The 18,146-nt window shown below is 42.4% G+C and overlaps 1 long non-coding RNA gene across 2 annotated transcripts; it reads right to left on the reverse strand.

Moving 5' to 3' along the window:
* Positions 1-3,704: 3,704 nt before the first annotated feature.
* On the reverse strand, positions 3,705-14,252 carry LOC148032972 (uncharacterized). 2 transcript variants are annotated; one of them, XR_015691694.1, is made up of 4 exons: positions 5,624-14,252; positions 4,285-5,269; positions 4,037-4,186; positions 3,705-3,950 (listed from the first exon to the last, which is right to left on the reverse strand). It is a non-coding gene; the product is annotated as an uncharacterized LOC148032972 (long non-coding RNA). The 2 variants fall into 2 exon arrangements; XR_015691695.1 differs by lacking the exon at positions 4,285-5,269.
* Positions 14,253-18,146: the final 3,894 nt, after the last annotated feature.

The following is an 18,146-nucleotide window of genomic DNA, read 5'->3' on the forward strand; positions in this document are numbered from 1 at the left end:
ATTATTTCATTAATACTTTTTCTCCACTTTTGAGAGTGTCAAATGCTCGTCTAGTGGCACATAAATATGTATGCTATTGTTGGGCTAAACCCACAATAGTCGAGACATTGGATAAACTTCTTTTCTTTCAAAAGTTACAACTCACTTCATGGAGGGGAGCTACAGAGCTCTACCCCGAGACCTACAGACCACTTATTGATCAAGCGTTTCAAGCCGAGCGGCCATGGCTACCTCTCACATAGCCGACACACAATGGCTACCTTACGGGCGTAGTGAGCTTACCTTCATGCTGATCGAGTTATCTCCTCTCCCGCGCACTCCGGTAGCTCCACGATCCAAGTGCAAGCTTCAAGTAAGCTCCATCCTCAAGCTCCACGCTCCAAGCTCCATCGCCACGAGCAAGACAAGAGAAGAGAAGAAGAGAGGAGAAGATGGAGAGCTTCTCCTCCCCGGTCCCTCACCCTCACAGACTCACTCCCTCACACTCTTACACTCCCTCTCTCAAGCACAAGCTCAAGCAAGCAAGAAGAAGAAGAAGAGGAGGCCTACTTTTGGCCACACATAAGAATAAGCTTCTCATTTACTTTTCAACTTTATATACAAAACCCTAAATCCCTTTTTGGGCGGTCATCCCCTTATCCCCTTTTTTACATGGCCGGCCGTGGTCTAGGCCCTTTTTCCCATTGTCCTTCTATCTTCCTAGCTTCCTTTCCACCGCCCGTCCACATTTACAAATTGCATGGGTGAGAGTCCGACGCTCCTTAAATTAAATCACGATGCGCTTGCGCTCTTTTACAAAAGTATTGACTTGTGTTTTTCCTTGTGCGCCTTTTTTCCTTATTTGGGACTTTTCTGCGATTCTTGTGTTTCTAGATTTTTCTTGCGGCCTTTGTCTTCCATTTCACTTTGCCTTGGCCTTTGTCTTCTGCTTTAGCTTTTCTAGATTTTCCACCTTGTTCATCTGACGGTTAATATTACCCCCCTCCTAGACGAGTGCCTGTCCCATGGCACTCACCATCGTCGGTGGCAGGCTTTGGCCTGCACTGAAGATGTGGGAGGAAGGGACATCGATGGTTGCCGTGGAGGAGTGTTGGTGGTGGTGTGGAGGAAGTTCGTTGGGGGCATGTTGGTGGGCTAGGTGGCTGGTGGTAGGGTTGTTGTTTGTTGGGGATTGCATTGATGGTTCTTGGCGGGCTTGTAGGATGATAAAGGATAAGAGTTCAGAGTTGGGTGTCGATGAAGAGCGAACGACACTTTTGTTGGAGTCTTCAATACCTGCAATTGAAAACCTCTCATAGGAGGTCTCTCCCTAGGGGTAGTGCTAGTCTTCTCTATCATGCACAAGACATAGTTCAATTAGTTTGGGAGACAGGTCAAACTCTAAGCAAGTTGAGAGTATTTTCCTGCACTTAAGGACCCAAAATGTGTATATATTTCGGTGCAGATATTATGCTCGTGCTCGTGCATACTTAGATATTATGTAATTAGAAGACCATGGTTGGTTTCTCGTAACAATGTGTGGATGAAGCAAAGTTGTCCATGTTGAGAATAAGTACACGTGAAGGTATATGAGACATCCTTTGCATTGTGACTGCACGACGTAGCATAATAGAACATAGGGACACCGCACTTTCGGTAGTTGGGAGCTATTGGACTTGCTTGATGAGGACGGCGTACTTTTCATGGCCATTCGTGCAGTGCTTACCACAATTGATTGCAATGGTATTAAGGCAGAGTGTAAGAGGGAATTGTGCCAATGGGTCAGGGTGACAGGTCTAACCATAGGTGAGACAAGCTCCCTAGGTATGTCCTGCCCTTGATGTGCCCTGAACAATTGTGGGTGATGCTAAAGGGCTAGGGGACTAGGGACGGAGCCAGTCGACCAAGGTCACTAGACGTACCTAATTTGAGGACCCCTAGGTGTTGTGCTTTGATCATGGGTGCTTCGTATCTTTTCCTTTAAAAAAAAATATTTTTTCATTTTTCATTTTCTTTTTCGTTTCCTTTTCTTGTTATTTTTTCTTTATTTCTTTATTTCCTTCTTTCCTACTTTCTCTTTTTTTTTCCCCTTTTTTTTGAAGACTTGCATTTGTACAACCATTGCAATATGTTGAGGCTATCAACCTTTCAATGGGTTGGGAAATGTCAAGCTTCGAAGGCTCAGGAAATGGATATTACAGTGATGATTGTGCCCTAGCCTCGTTGTTAGAGAAGCAGTCGTTGAGATGGGGAGATACACTTGAGATATTGCAACCCTCTTTGGAATGCGCAATGTTGGTACAATTGGGGTAATAGCTGCCGTGAGTGCCCGGTGTAGAGTGTAACCCAGAAAGAGGAAGTGGTTAAGATCATGCTTTGGGCCATGCGACATGGGCACTCGCACGAGTGATTTTTGCTTTCAACAGCGTGGCTTTATCGCGGCTCTTTGTGGGGTCGGTGGTCTTGCGGTGACTTGGGCATTGAACACTTTCACACAAAGACCTGCATCATCCTGCATCCACTTGTTACTTCACGAGAGTACATGCACGGCATATGCCGCAACTATAATAAACCAGTGCAACTCAAGGAGACATCACTTATCTGAATTCCATGGTATTGGCTTAGATACTTATCACCTGCGCTTGATTAGCTTTTTTTTTTTGCTAAAGACGTGAAATATATTAAACACAAATATGAAAAGTCTGTACAATTGGGGAACATGTCAGCACTTAACCATTTAAAGGTAAAAAGTCATGGCCAGGTAGCATTTTATAAGCCTTTTATACAAGATGGGGCTACTCTATTTGTACGAGGCGAGGCGAGTCTGGGTGGTCGGGCGACTGAGGCTATGCTGGTGAGGGGCTCCTGTGAGGCTAGGCGGGGAAAATGTCGGCTGGGACCCGGATGGTGTAGTCCCTGGCCGCAATTGTCTCCAGAATGCTTTTAAACAATGTATTAAATTTTTGCTTGTCTCGAGTTGCCCTTTCTTATTTTGAGCACCTGGTGTCCGAGCGTCTGATGGGAGCCTGCACGACCGGTGTTGCTATACCCCATGTGCTTCCTTGAGCTTCTATTCCCTTGGCCTGTGGATTTTTTGACCTACGTTCGAGGCGATGTTGCTTGGGGCCTCGTTTCTTTCACTACAACAAAAAGGCTCCATAGATGCGCTTGTAGACGCAATATTTAAACTGTGTTAAAAAATGTCGGGCGCGTTTATTACGGCGTCTACTGCCGCGTCTAAAATTTCGCATCTACAAGCACGCTTATAGTGAAACCTACACGCTCATACTGACGTGCTCCGTAAATATATAATCATACTTATAAAAAAGTAGATATATTCATATTTAGCGTCTATACACGCGCGTAACTGCGCGTCTACAAAGGCGTATACTCTGTAATTTTTTGACGATAATAGACGCGCATTTTTCCTACAATTTAGACGCGCAAAACAGAGGTATGAAAAAAAAAACCAGAGAGCATGTGGGCCACATATTGTCTGGTTTTTTTCCCTCCATCAACATCAAATTGTATGCTTAGGAAAAACAGAGAAAGATTATTACACTGAAAGCAAAAGAATGTGGAGAGCCAAAGTCCATATATTGATAATAACACATGATGAGGGTACTGTGCTGAAACATTTGTACATATTTCGAAGATTTTTGTACTGAAAACAAAACAATGTATGTAGAACACGAAATTTCATATATATATATATATATAGATGAAACATTTTTACATGACGAGTTCTAGTGCTTGTGACCTCAAGCATGGTCATGGTCGCAAGCACTAGTTGAAAGTAATACATATCAAAAATAAAAACTACAAGCCAAGGGGAGGCATGCATGCATGGGACTCCTCTACATCTCCTCAGAAGAGGCATCATCGTCGCTACTACCACTGCTACCGGTGCCGGTGCCGCCACCACTACTGCTAGTCCCCCCTTCGCTATCCTCAACTGCATCAGGGTTCGCCTACACAAAGGATTACGGTATACAAATACCATTACAAATAATAAATTAGAGTTACCTATACTTTTCATGTAAAAAATAAAACATACCTCTTCTGGTTGTGGAATCCTCATGGCATGATTATATTGCTCCTCTGTGATGAGTCCCTCCTCGTAGAAATGCTGCCAAGTGGACACCCGGTTATGGCCTCGATGGTAGCCTACCTCTCTAGGAGTAGGCATCCTACCAACGATATGATACTACAAAACAATTTTAACATACAACGTATTAGAACATACTACATAATGAATTGAAACAAATTACAAAATTTAATTTAAAAAAATCAAATTATACTTACAAACTCAGCCTCCCATGACTCCCTGCCACCAATCCATAATGCGACGATCCCATGGTTGCCATCTGGATACGTCGCGCCTCTGCATGCTGGCGACTTGTCCTTTTCTCTGTTGCTCTCTTCTTGGCCTCTTTCCACTCCCTGCGGTGACACTTGGGTGGTTGGCCATATCCAGGGCGCCCCTGCTCTTATCTCCGCAGTGACTCGGCACGCGTCATAAGGTTATACCTCTTGTTATGAAGCACGTCTCTCACCTTTGATCGTCCCCAATCATCTGAGAATTGTGAATTCTCGGGATTAGGGTACCTTCTATGTGCTGCCCGCAGCACCTCTTGCCACAAACCATTTTTTTGGTGCTTGAAGGGAATCATACAATCTTTGTATGTGGAATGCATGAGACTCCTCAAGTAGGCTATCACTTCCCTCCCCTCAGGATTATGCAAGATACCACTAATATATGTGACAGAGTAGTACATTTGTGGAGGCTCACCTCTCTCATTTCTCGATGAGGGTGATTGAGAGCCACCTCCTAGGCAACCCCCACAAAGCCCTCAACCTCCTTGTCCTCCCTCATGACTCTCCCTTCTCCCTTGACGGGCACTACCCCTACCTCACTCGATGCACGTGCTTTTGTAGATGCACATGCTTTGGCCGATCCATGTACTTCAACTGATCCCTGTGCATCAGTTGATCTTTGTGTATGCATAGTGCGTGGAGTACCTATTAGTAGAGGTGTACCAAGGTTTGGTGTGCCAAGGTTTGGTGTTTGTGCGGCAGTGCTAGGCAAAGATGTGATAGGTGTCCCAGACATGACACTAAAAATCTCCTCTGCAGGAAGGGCGACCAAGATAACTGGTCATCTCCCCCATGAATTGCTCCTTGTTCGGAAAACCTCCAAGACAACTATTAATACCTCTAAAAATTCCACTAAGGTGTTGTTCATGCATTCCAACTCAGGATCAGTGCTGGAAGATCCAGGATTCCACATCTACACAAGCAAAAATCCATTACTACCCTGTGCAGATAAAACATATTACATATTGCATCTATACTTACGTCTATTAGCGTATCTATTCCTGCATCTATACCTGTGTCTACACTGTCATCTAGATGCGCTGACAGACGCGTAAAGTCAGACCATACTTTGCAAACTGTTATAAAAAATGCGCAAAAAACCTCCATAGATAACAGTCTAAAGCATGTAGAGAGAGAGAGAGAGAGAGAGAGAGAGAGAGAGAGAGAGAGAGAGAGAGAGAGAGAGAGAGAGAGAGAGAGAGAGAGAGAGAGAGAAACAGACAAAGAGAAAGCAAACAAAATTGAGAGAGAGAGAAGAAGAACTCACCTTCTTTGCTTGTTCCGATGGGTGGCTGTTAGGTTGCAAGCTCTTTGTCCTCCTTCTCCCTTCCCTTGATAGGTTGTTTGATTCTTCTTCTCTTCCTTGCTGTTTGGCTCTTGTTTTTTACTCTTTGGCTCTTCCTTCCTCCTGTCCTCTTTTTACTCTTATTTCCTTCCCTCATTGTGTTCATGAAGTGATAGATAGACATGATTAGTGATGTTGAGCTTGAACTGTAGAAAACGCGCAAAAAACATAGGAAAGCACTGGTTTGAAAAGAAAGCCACAACTTTTTAAATTTTTTTTAAATATTTACGTGACGCGTCTGTAAGCACGTGTAACTGCACGTGTATATGCGCAGATAAGACATATTACATACGCCGATAGATGCGCAATTACAATTAAACTAATTAAATGCTAGCTTTTGGTTGTTTTTGGATCAACACGACTTTCCTATTCTTTCAATATCAAAATGTTTGCCTCCATGTTGTAAGTATCAATGCATTTAGGGAAGATGATATATATACCAAATGAAACCATATATGTCCTTATGATTCAGGTGTAATTATGTCATCATCTTCTACTAGTATGGGACATGCTAAGTCAACAGACAGTACATCCTCCAATGAGGATGAGACATTGTGTCTTCACAATCGAGACGCAGGTATAGACACATGTATAGATGCGTCTATTCCTGCATCTATACCTGCGTCTACACTGCCATCTAAATGCACTCACACACGTGCAAAGTCCGACCATACTTTGCAAACTGTTATAAAAAATGTGCAAAAAACCTCCATAGATGACAGTCTAAAGCATGTAAAGAGAGAGCGAGAGAGACAAACGGACAAAGAGAAAGCAATCAAGATTGAGAGAGAGAAGAAGAACTCACCTTCTTTGCTTGTTCCGACGGTGGCGGCTAGGTTGCAAGCTCCTTGTCCTCCTTCTCCCTTCCCTTGGTAGGTTGCTTGATTCTTCTTCTCTTCCTTGCTGCTTGGCTCTTGTTCTTTACTCTTTGGATCTTACTTCCTCCTATCCTATTTTTACTCTTATTTCCTTCCCTCATTATTTTCATGAAGTGATAGATAGACATGATTAGTGATGACAATCATCATCATTTTCTTCCTATTGACCACCCCAAATATGAACCCCCCACTAATGGAAGAACTCCACAATCTCTGACCATTCAAGATTGGAAGGACACTTGGACACACGTCAATGATCATCCTCCACTCGGCATGAGTCGGTAACTAGTTTACTTCTTTTGTTTGTTTTTAAAGTACACTCCATTATAAGAACGAGAAATAATATATTGTTTGTGCCTCAGATTCTCTATATTTTTTCGTCTCCCATATTGGACTGAACTCAAGATCAATCACCTATTGGACCCCATGGATATATTCAAGAATGTTGCCTCTACATTATGGGATCACTTAATTGGGGCTCATGATTCTGTCAATGTAAGGGAGGATTTACGTAGCGTTGGACATATGAGACGAGCTTGGCCATGCATCGGACCCAGAGGAAAGATCGAGTTACCGCGTGCACCTTGGATGTTGCCGAAGACTGAAGAAAAGATGGTGAAGCAGCAAATATGTAGCTTTCGAACTCCCACAAGATATATGAGATGCCTCAAGGGAGCCTTCATAAAGAAAAAGAAAAGAGGTGTGGAGCAACTATCCGGTTTGAAGTCTCACGATTGGCACAAAATGATTAAGGTAAGGATTTTCATAGCCATAAATATATTAATTAGTGGAGTAACTATGTAGATTAATTAACAATGTATGAATATTTACATACAGTTCATCCTTCCTACTAACATATCCCATTGTGTTTTGAAAGATGTGCGTGATATCATTTACAAGATGGGTAAGCTCGCGAGGTATGTATACTTTATACTTATTTTTTAGTTTACATATTACGTACATCACATAGTAAACCCGCTTGAATTTATGGACAAAACTAATCATCGTTTTCAATTGCATGTTAGTAGATTTGTGAGTTTGAAGGAAATCAATCCAAATATGTTGCAAGAGGCTCGAGTATTGTCTATTGAGGTGGTTTGTTTGGTGGAGGAAACTTTTCCTCGCTCCATTTTGACTACTCAAGTACACTTACTCGTACATCTGATTGATGAGATCGCAATTTGTGGGGTAGTTCATGCAAGGTGGATGTTTTTTCTAGAGCACTTTATATTGTGTGCTTAACAGCAAAGTAATGAGCAAATGGGTGACACTATATAAAGAAGCAAGGGCAAGAAGAGTAAGCGAAAGGCAATCATTTCGTGCTAGACATGGATATAATGTCCCATATCCAAAACAGTTAAGTGTGTTTCCACGTTATATTGATATAGATTGGCGACATGAAGAAATGGAGAAGATGGAAAAAGAGGACGCGATGGATATATCGCAAGAGGAGTGGGAATACGCACGAGGTTGCTTAACAAAGGTGAGACATACTTATAATTAAATTATCTTTAGTTATATATGATATAATAATTTCACATGTTTCATCTTTAACTAAATCATTAATATGATCTCAACAATATACTACTAGTGTACATTGTTCAATGCTATTTGATGTGAAGGCAAACATTTTCGAACTCAACGTATAGATGATAAGAGAAATACCCAGGATTGTGGTATTCTTGCAAACTTCCAGGATACCAATGGCACCATGGAAGGTTATTGTGGCTTGATCCAAGATATTTTAAAGCTTGACTTTAGGCAATTTTTTATATATGTACTAGATGTGAAGTGGTTTAAAGAAGTAGTAACAATGGGTGAGCATTGCACAATTAGACGTCATCCAAGTGGTTTTGTAGTGATTGACTCTACAAAATTTCACCAAGGCAAGAATAACACATTTGTACTACCTCAACAATGCAAGGAGGTATATTAGAAGCTATTTATTTTCATATATATTACTTCTTGATACATTCTCAAAATACAATAAATATCTAAGTTGCTTACTTTTTGTTTTTTAAATGCAGGTTGTGTATCACCCACTGGTAAACAATAACCAATGGTGGCACGTCATCCCCATATCTAATCGTTCAAAATCAATATATGGCAATGCTACCAACATAGAGATAGTTGATGACAATCCAACAATCAATGATGATGCACATGATGATGCCATGATCGATGATATACATGATGCAGTGCAAGATGATCCCCGCGAGGATGTTCAAGGAAGTGCAGAAGAGGATAACGATATGGTTGCAGATGATGATGAAGAAATTAAGCATAGAAATATATCTGACAGTGGGATAGACTTATTTGTTTCATTGCCTATTGGTAACATAGACCTAGAGGTAGATAGTCTAGCAAGGGCCGATCTCATTGAAGATGAGATTGATCATTCATTGTAGCATATATAATTAGCTTTGAATGATTGGATGTATATTTGTAATACTTAGAAAGAAGTAAAGTTGGTAATGTATTCAAAAAAATACTAGCTGTTAAGATGTTTGGTCATATTTAGGGACTTTATGAGAAATGAAAAATATGTGCATTTATTTTCGCATCTATAAGCGCGTTTAAAAACATGGGTATATAGATGTGTTCTATATACTAGCATCAATAGATGTGTTGATAAATCCGCCCGCTATTTCGCATGTATAGTGCACGTCTATAGGGCCTTTATCTTGTAGTGTTTTCATACCTTTTAAGGGTAGGTATGTAGCGTTCCAGTGGAGGAGCTTGTGCTACATGCTCCCTTCGACAGCGAATAGCGTCCTTGCAAGCTAGCTGCAGTGGGTGCTCCATGTCGGCTACCATAGGGGGACCTGCAAAATATGAACCAAGGATTAGGCCTTGAGGCAGGATAAAACTATTCGCATGGAAGGGATTATACAGTGGGTTATCAAGCGCATATGATGAGGAGGGGAGAGGTGAGGCATGCAATGTTTATTGTAGAGGGATGGCCCCCATCATGATGTTCGTTTTGCCTCCAGCCATTAGCAGATCTTAACTTATGCTAAGTTGCGTGGACTGGTTGTCATGGAGTGGGCAGGGCTCATCCTCAGAAGGATAGACCGGAAAGGAGGAAAGGTGTATAGAAAGGGATGGTACCTTGTCTACACCATCTAAGATGTTGGTAAGGGCTTCGTATGGTGGTAATGCATGCCCTCCACCTGGAGGCAGGAATGGTCACACAACTTCTAAATGCATGGTGAGAGGAGGACCTGAGGAGCTTAGCCTGTTGGATCCAACTCTTCTCCCTACACTTGAATATCATTGCTTGTGTGTGTTGATATTGTCTATACAAGGTCACAAAATTCATTGTTTATTTATGTACATATTTACGAATCCATGTCACTTCACGAGGACAAAAGCCAATTGTAGAAGTCCTGGAGTGTGGCACACGCATCTAGTACTCGTGGGGTAGCTTACTCAATATCGATAGATAGTTTGCAACATCGAGTAACATGGAACCTTGTCCGAGTCTACTGGCAACATGTAACTCCTCCTTAAAGAGAACCTTATCAGATAGAGAGTTCTCTTGGCTAGTTTTAGCGTACCCTGAATGGCAGTCAGCACTCAAAAGGAAGTTGGTGCCACATAAGTTGGGTCTCTTTGAGATCGCCAATTGGCCAATCGCTCCTCTGAGACTGTCATGATTTGGGCTCCTAGTTTGGCCATTGCAACACGATTTTCACACCAACGTTATTCAAGTTGACTTCGACCCTCTGATTGTCACTTTAGTTGCTCTATCTCTAAGAGATTTGGTTGGCAGAGCACATCATTGAATGTTACAGTTAAGCATAGTTTGTCGGCTTCCTCGTCAGAGATGCGTCGCATGCGTTCATGGAGGAGCTTGTTATAATGCTTGACAATATGTTCTTGCTCTTCCCAGGATAAGGAAAATGGCAAGTATTCTTCAAGCTGCTCTTTAGGGAATGCGCTCATGTCTCCCAGGACATAGACACGTGCGAACACTTTGAGCTTAGCATCCAACTCAGTTAAGCATTCTCTGACACTTCTATGTTCAATGAGGGCTTGCTCGGTGCTATCTCATGCCAGGTTCTAGGAGATTGCCTAGGCTTTAGCATAGCTGGGGGCTCAAGCCTAGACGAGCAAGATTGGTCAACGCTAGGATTTCTTATGCTCTTGGGGTTTCCATGTTTCTCCTGAGGCTTTGTTATTGCGTCATGGTTCTCCTTGGATGTGACTGGTATAAATTTGTCACCCTGTTGTGACAGCGTTGTATCCACTCTTGATTGGTCAATGCGAGTTCTGTTGTCGGTGGATTGAGTGTTGCAAGCAACCGTTGATGGTAATGACTACTTTGATTTTTCAGAGCACATGGATGTGTCTGAGGTTTCACCGCTATTAGGAGAGGCATCAATGGGGTCATTGGTGGATGGACTTGATGCTTTATTGCTCAGCTCTCCAGCGCTCTTGGTATCAATGTTCTTGGGGTCCACAACCACTTGTAACTGCTATTGTTTTCATTGTTTCCTCCTCTTTTTCTTGGTTAGTGAAGGTGCATCTCTCAACGACTTAGGACCCTGGACTAGGTCAACCGTTGATGTGCTTGGTTGGGCCTCAACATCCTCTTTCTCTAGTGTGTCCTTATGGGACATAGCCGTGGCTTGCTGAATAGCCTCGCTAGGTTGTGAGGGTACAACTGCCTCCCTTTTTAGAGAGTCTAGCTCTTCCCTTGTGTTTAACTCCTCTAGCCTAGACTTTAGGTGCTTTGGAAGTACTAGAGTTATCAATGAAGTTGGTTGCGACACCTCCTCCATAGGTAAACTACTAAGGACACGTTCCACAAGGGGCATTGTCACAGCCAAGGGCTGTGACTGCTGTGATCCCTGATTGGAAGTAATAGCAGCTAGTTCAGTGGACTTGCTATTATTGGTAGATTGCGGTGTCAAGTCCTTAGGCCGATTGGAAGTGGTCGTGTCTTTTTTTGCCCTTAGAGCATTCACTTGCATAGATCGAGTATCAGTTGAGCTAGCCACGACAGTTGAGCTAGCCACGGTGGATTGCACAGGCATATCCTTAGGTTGAGAGCTAAGGGTGGTGTTGTGTCCTGGCTCTTGGACATTTGGAAGCTCTGATGTAGGTAGAGATTGGGATTGAGTAGCCACACTTGACGACTGTTGTGCTTCCTGTGTCCGTTTAGGGGAAGAGGGTGTAGGAGACTTGGGACTCCTAAATGGCTTTGACACTGGCTGGGAGATTTTCTCGTGGTTGTTAGATGATTTTGCTATTTGCTTTGTTGAGCATTTAACCTTGCCATGAGCAATGTTGTGCCTATGATGCCTGCTATCCTCTTAGGGAATCAAAGGCTCCTTAGGCACTGGTGGCTTTTGCGTATCCTCAACGATTACATCTGATATCTGCTTGTCAAGCATGCTAGGCTAAAGATCTACCCTCCGATTGGTCCCGTTTGGCTTCTTGATTTTGACCATGAGGGGCTCGGTCACTCCACCGTTGTTGACTCGAGACTTGATTTTTCATTTAGATCTCCTTCTACGCTTCTTTGGTCTTGATATGATCTGGCCTTCAATCGACAAGGGAGGTTTAGCAAGGGGTTTTGGCACCCAAATCCATGGGTTACCTATATAATACCCTTGAGCACGTAGCAATGCTTTGGATATCCATTGTGGCATTGTGCTAACCCTCCATTGATGCCTTCGTCTATAAGGCTTAGGCTTCTTTTGGGGTCTTCTATGATATTTATAAGTCCAAAGCCCATCCTTGGCATTGTCTCTTGACCTTCTTGTTTCAAGCATGACCTCACTCATCACTGGTTCTCGTTGTTCGACCTGTGCTCGTATAAACTCTTCCAGCAAGTCCTTGCTCTCGTTAGCAGGATTGATTGTTATGTCAGCACCCTCCTTGCCTTTCCCTTGAGGTTTGATGAGGTCACCCTTGTTAAAGGTTGCGACTATCCTCACACCCGGTAGTGTCAGGTGTATCTTTGTGCTACATAGTCGGTTTCACACTTGGTTGCCCTTTTGAAGGGTCTTCCTAGGAGGGTTTCCTTCCCGTAATTAGCACCATTTGGAGCAACATGAAATAGGATAGACAAGCTTTCAGTTTTAATTGTTGCAAGGATTTTTCACTTCCCTATGAGTGCTTGTGGGTGTCCCTCATAAGGGCTAAGAGTTGCATTAGTCTGTGTGAGTTTTGGTTGGCCCAGTAGGGTCCATGATTCATAGGTCAAGATATTAAAATCTGCTCCTTCATCAATCAGAGCATCGATAGTATGCTCTCTTTTCGTGGTGAGTTTGACCCTAAGATAAGCAGGTGGCACTATGTCTTCGTCTTCCGGGTCTTGGCTTGTAAATTTAAGCCTTCTGACAAATGCCCTTGAGTCCCCAACTGCACGACCAGATGTGGATTCTCCACTGATGTCTTGGATCGTCAGTGCAGTGCTATTCAAGGAGCATCTATTGTCAGGACTGTCATATCTAGTCATTCTTGCTGTAGTAGCTTGATGTTGCTTTTCGCTTTGACTAGATGCAGTCCGAATGCAACACTTATGTGTTTTTGCAGTGTGGCCTTTTTGCTCTTGTTAGCTAGATTGGCCCATTGATGTTCTAGGGTCTCTGTTTCTCTCTATTCGGGTATGGGCTTTTGGTTGCTCTTTTGCAAGTGAGAATCCATGCTCGTGTAGAGCCATTACTACACTAGGGTCCAATTTGGAGAACCTGTCACGACACGCGTTTTCTCTCCAACCTACTTGGGGCAAGTGCGGAGGAGCCCCCTCTGCGGGGGTCCGATTTTGGCAATTGAACAGTCCGACTCCAGAAATCGGGTGGTCCGATTCTGGGACTCGGACGCAGGCTGGTCCGCGACTGCGCAGACGACGGTCCGCGGGTTGCGCGCGATGCTTCGAGGTCAACGTCTACTCCCTCGAATCATCCCGTGCTTTCCAAACAGGTGCAAAATAATGCAAGGAACTGCCAGGCACACCTGGAAACGATGTGGTGCTCGAATCGATTAGCACTTCACGATTTCCTTGTTTCCAGTAGCAGCAGCAGTAGAACCCTTCTGTTTTCCTTCTTTTTCCTATCCTAATCTTAACCTAATGCAACCAAAATCAAAACTAGAGATGGAGATGGATGGTCCTACTCTAATATTCAACAACAAATCAAAATACTTACTTGCTCCAAGGATCAAAACCTCCTAAATCTCCTAACTATCTCGGTTCGGGCTACAAACCCTACTTCTATGCTCGATTCGATGCGCGCGACACTCAAGGCTCGATTCATTGGGTCCCGACAACGGAACCAAAATGAAGGGGAGCTACGGAGCTCTACCCCGAGACCTACAGACTGCTTATTGATCAAGCGTTTCAAGCCGAGCGGCCATGGCTACCTCTCACATAGCCGACACACAATGCCTACCTTACGGGCGTAGTGAGCTTACCTTCATGCCGATCAAGTTACCTCCTCTCCCGCGCACTCCGATAGCTCCATGATCCAAGTGCAAGCTTCAAGCAAGCTCCATCCTCAAGCTCCACGCTCTAAGCTCCATCGCCGCGAGCAAGAGAAGAGAAGAGAAGAGAAGAGAAGAAGAGAGGAGAAGATGGAGAGCTTCTCCTCCTCGGTCCCTCACCCTCACACACTCACTCCCTCACACTCTCACACTCCCTCTCTCAAGCACAAGCTCAAGCAAGCAAGAAGAAGAAGAAGAAGAAGAAGAAGAGGAGACCCACTTTTGGCCACACACAAGAATGAGCTTCTCATTCATTTTTCAACTTTATATACAAAACCCTAAATCCCTTTTTGGGTGATCATCCCCTTATCCCCTTTTTAACATGGCCGGCCATAGTCTAGGCCCTTTTTCCCATTGTCATTCTATCTTCCTAGCTTCCTTTCCACAGCCTATCCACATTTACAAATTGCAGGGTGAGAGCTCGGCACTCCTTAAATTGAATCACGATGCACTTGTGCTCTTTTACAAAAGTATTGACTTGCGCTTTTCCTTGTGCGCATTTTTTCCTTATTTGGGACTTTTTGCGATTCTTGTGTTTCTAGATTTTTCTTGGCGCGCCTTTGTCTTCCGTTTCACTTTGCCTCGACCTTTGTCTTCTGCTTTAGCTTTTCCAGATTTTTCACCTTGTTCATCTGACAGTTAACACTTCACCAACAATCTCTCACCTTGTCTTCTCAACATTCCGCTCTAACTATCCATGCATCCTTCTCTCCACAATCCAAGAAAGCAAGAACACAAGGCTAGGTTCAACTTGTAGTGAACTTGCCTATCTTACCTTCTTGCATTTGAGTTATAGTCTGATGTCTCGAAGACTTGATGATGGTTCCATAATCCAGGAAACACAATTTGATGCCATTGCTTCTCTACATCCACCACCAAGTATGCCAATGCTGAAAGAAGAGATGGAGAAGAAGAAGAGCAAAAAGACAACAAAGAGCTTCAGGTTTCCTCAATTCCTCATTTAATATACCTCTCTCTCTCTCTCTCTCTCTCTCTCTCTCTCTCTCTCTCTCTCTCTCTCTCTCTCTCCAATGGAGACAAGATGATGGAATAGAAGAAGTGAATAGGAAGCTTTAATAGTTGAAGCGATAGAGGCCTCACAGCCTCTACGCACCTAAAGGGTAAATACAATAGGAAGTTTTAATAGTTGCAGTGATAGAGGCCTTGTAGCCTATACGCACTTAAAGGGTAAATAAAATTGTGACCTCCCATCCTTATATAGACCAAAATAAGGTTAGGGTTAGGTCCCCTCTCTAAGGTGGCAGCCCATTTCCATTTCAAGCTTTGCGTCCTTTTTGCATTTTAGGGTTTCCACAACTATGAATTAGGATGTGGATCCTCTGTTAGGCATCCTTCCCACTTTGTGGGCTCTAGGCCGTAGTCATTCCTTGAAGCATACTTGTACCTTAACCTAAATGGACCTATTCTATGCTTTTATAATTACATATTCATGTGCACAATCTAGACAATAGTTGCGGATGTGACAAATACAACTACAAACAATGGGAATTGATATATTGTACACGAATGTAGTGAGCCCAAATCTCACAAAATAACAGAATGATGATAATGATATGTTCACAAAATATCACAAGTGTGCAATAATCATACAATGTAGCTCTAAAAAATAATATCCACAAAAAATTATGCATATGCTTGTGCTTTGATCTTGCATAGTTGCCTTTGACTATATTTCACTTTGGCCTTTCGAAATACTCTTAATGTTACACCTCTACATTATCCCACTGTAATCATGTCAAAGGTAGATGCAAAATGTTGGATGGTTGATGGAAATATAGTGACGATGGAGAGAAATGACTACTATTGGTAAAGAATGTGCCTTTGCTAATGGAGAATGGGTGCCAAAGTAGATAACACTCTTGTTGATGATAGTTGCATGAAGGATCATGGATGGCACTACTGAAGAAGGAACCATGGATAACTAATGATGGAGGCCACTATGTGGATGGGTCTTCAAACGGTCTTTCGCAAAAATCTTGCAAGCCAACTTGTATTCTCATTAAGGGGTTTGTCTAGTCAATTTGTGCATTGATTTGTGAACGTGCATATGTAACTAGGAGATGGACCAAACTCCTAGCAAAGCCTAAAGCATTGTCCCACACTTGAGGATCCATTTGGTGAAAAGTTATTGTGTGGTGCTAAGCTTAGGATGATAGGTCATTCAAGTAAGCGCAAGATGCCCTACCGTGAGACTAAGTAGTGAGGGAAGGACTAGGAGGTTAGAGAGAGAGCTAATCGACTAAAGCCATTGGACACATCTAACTCAAGGACGCCTAGGCACGATGAAATTCAAGTGCAATAAACTAATCAATGAGCTTTTGCTCTCTTTTATTTTGTTATTTTCCTTTTTTTTGAGTGAATGTATAAACGAGACAACTAATTCACTCTACAAGGAGTGGCTACAAGATATGGGAAAGTCACCTCTTACTAAGAAGATACTACTTGAGAAATTCTTAGAGCTCAATGGGTGACTCTAGATAGAACAAATGAGTGCAATGTGTAAATCTGTTGTCTACCATATCCTTTAGTAAGGCTACATAGTAAGATGGAAATAGTAGAGCTTGTAGATGAAATCTTGCCATAGCAATATGGTCAATCCTTGTGTTGATATCAAACAATAAAGGTGGTAGGCCATCCTCATAGGGAGTTGATGGCTATTGCAAGAGCTTGACTATTAGGTGTGGAGATAATTACAAGTAACTATGAATGCACGATTTGGACTGTTTGTGAACTTTTAAAGGAAATTGTTGAAGGATGGTCATAGATCTGGTAACTAGAAGATATATATTTTTCTCTCTTTGTGAAGTGTTGACATTGGGAATTTTGGAAAAGTTATGCATGTCATGCTTCTCGGCATCATATCACTCCCATGCCTTCTTAATTATGGACACTAAAGCACATTTGGCTTTTGGTTTAGTTGGAAAAGGTAGAATAGGCTAGTTTATTTGGTTCAAGGATAGGATATCTCCATTCTAGCTAGAGCTTCCACACCTCTTGTGATATCTCAACAATGAGATACTCTCTTAGTTCTTCTCCTTGGGAATCTTACAAGCAACCTAGAAAGTCGATCTATCTTGTCTCTCCAACAATTTCCTAGCTATGTTCTCTCCCATTTTGATGAGATTTTGGACTATGCTAAATGGCAATGGATTTTTGAATTTGGCTTCTTAATTGTCATTAAAGTAAAAAAATCATAGTCTCTTTCTACTTTACTTCTCATATGCTAAATGGCAATGGATTTTTGAATTTGGCTTCTTAATTGTCATTAAAGTAAAAAAATCATAGTCTCTTTCTACTTTACTTCTCATGATACTTTTGGATGGGCTCATCTAGATCTTCTCTTTATGCTTCAACTCCTTGCAAGTATGACTAGATACTCTAGTATTATCTGAGCGGAAGCCTAAAGAACCTGCAACATTCTCTCATAATGCTCTTGGGCATTAGGTGTAGGATCAATTACTACTGGTAGCTCCGATGACCGTACCTCAACTCCCTCCTTATGTTCATCAAAATCTAAAGGATCCATATAATCAGAAGGTGGTGCCATAACTTCAAGAGATTCTAGTGCATTAGTCTCAAATAACTCTTGGTATACCATTCCTATATCTCTCATCTCCTAATCAATATAGCCAATGCTATGCAAGTGATCAATCATTTGGGATATGGCTAGATCTCAAGTCAATAGTGTGAGTTCCCTTCCATGGTCAAATTTGAACAAGGTGCTTGTAGCAAGGCCCAACTAAGCTTTTAGTTCCTATATATACTTTGTGCTCCTACAAGATTGCGAAGAGAATGTGCCAAGTTAGTGGCCATTTGTTGTAGCATTTCCACATAAGCTCTATTAGATCTTTCCTCCACCTAATTAATTGCTTTAGTCAAACTTGTCCCAATTGTGACTTATAACCTTATGAAGGCTACCTTCATATGTGCTTGAGTTTGATGGGCTTCTGTAAACTCTTTAGTGAGAGAAGTTGTCCTTGCTCTTTCATGCTCTAGTGGCACCATGAGGTTATAATTTGTGTGCAAGAATTATCCTATCTTTCCAAAATTTT

This window comes from Lygodium microphyllum, chromosome 8, assembly GCF_053477565.2.
Source record: "Lygodium microphyllum isolate KBCC chromosome 8, Lygodium_microphyllum_v1.1.10, whole genome shotgun sequence".
In the NCBI taxonomy this organism is placed as follows: Eukaryota; Viridiplantae; Streptophyta; class Polypodiopsida; order Schizaeales; family Lygodiaceae; genus Lygodium; species Lygodium microphyllum.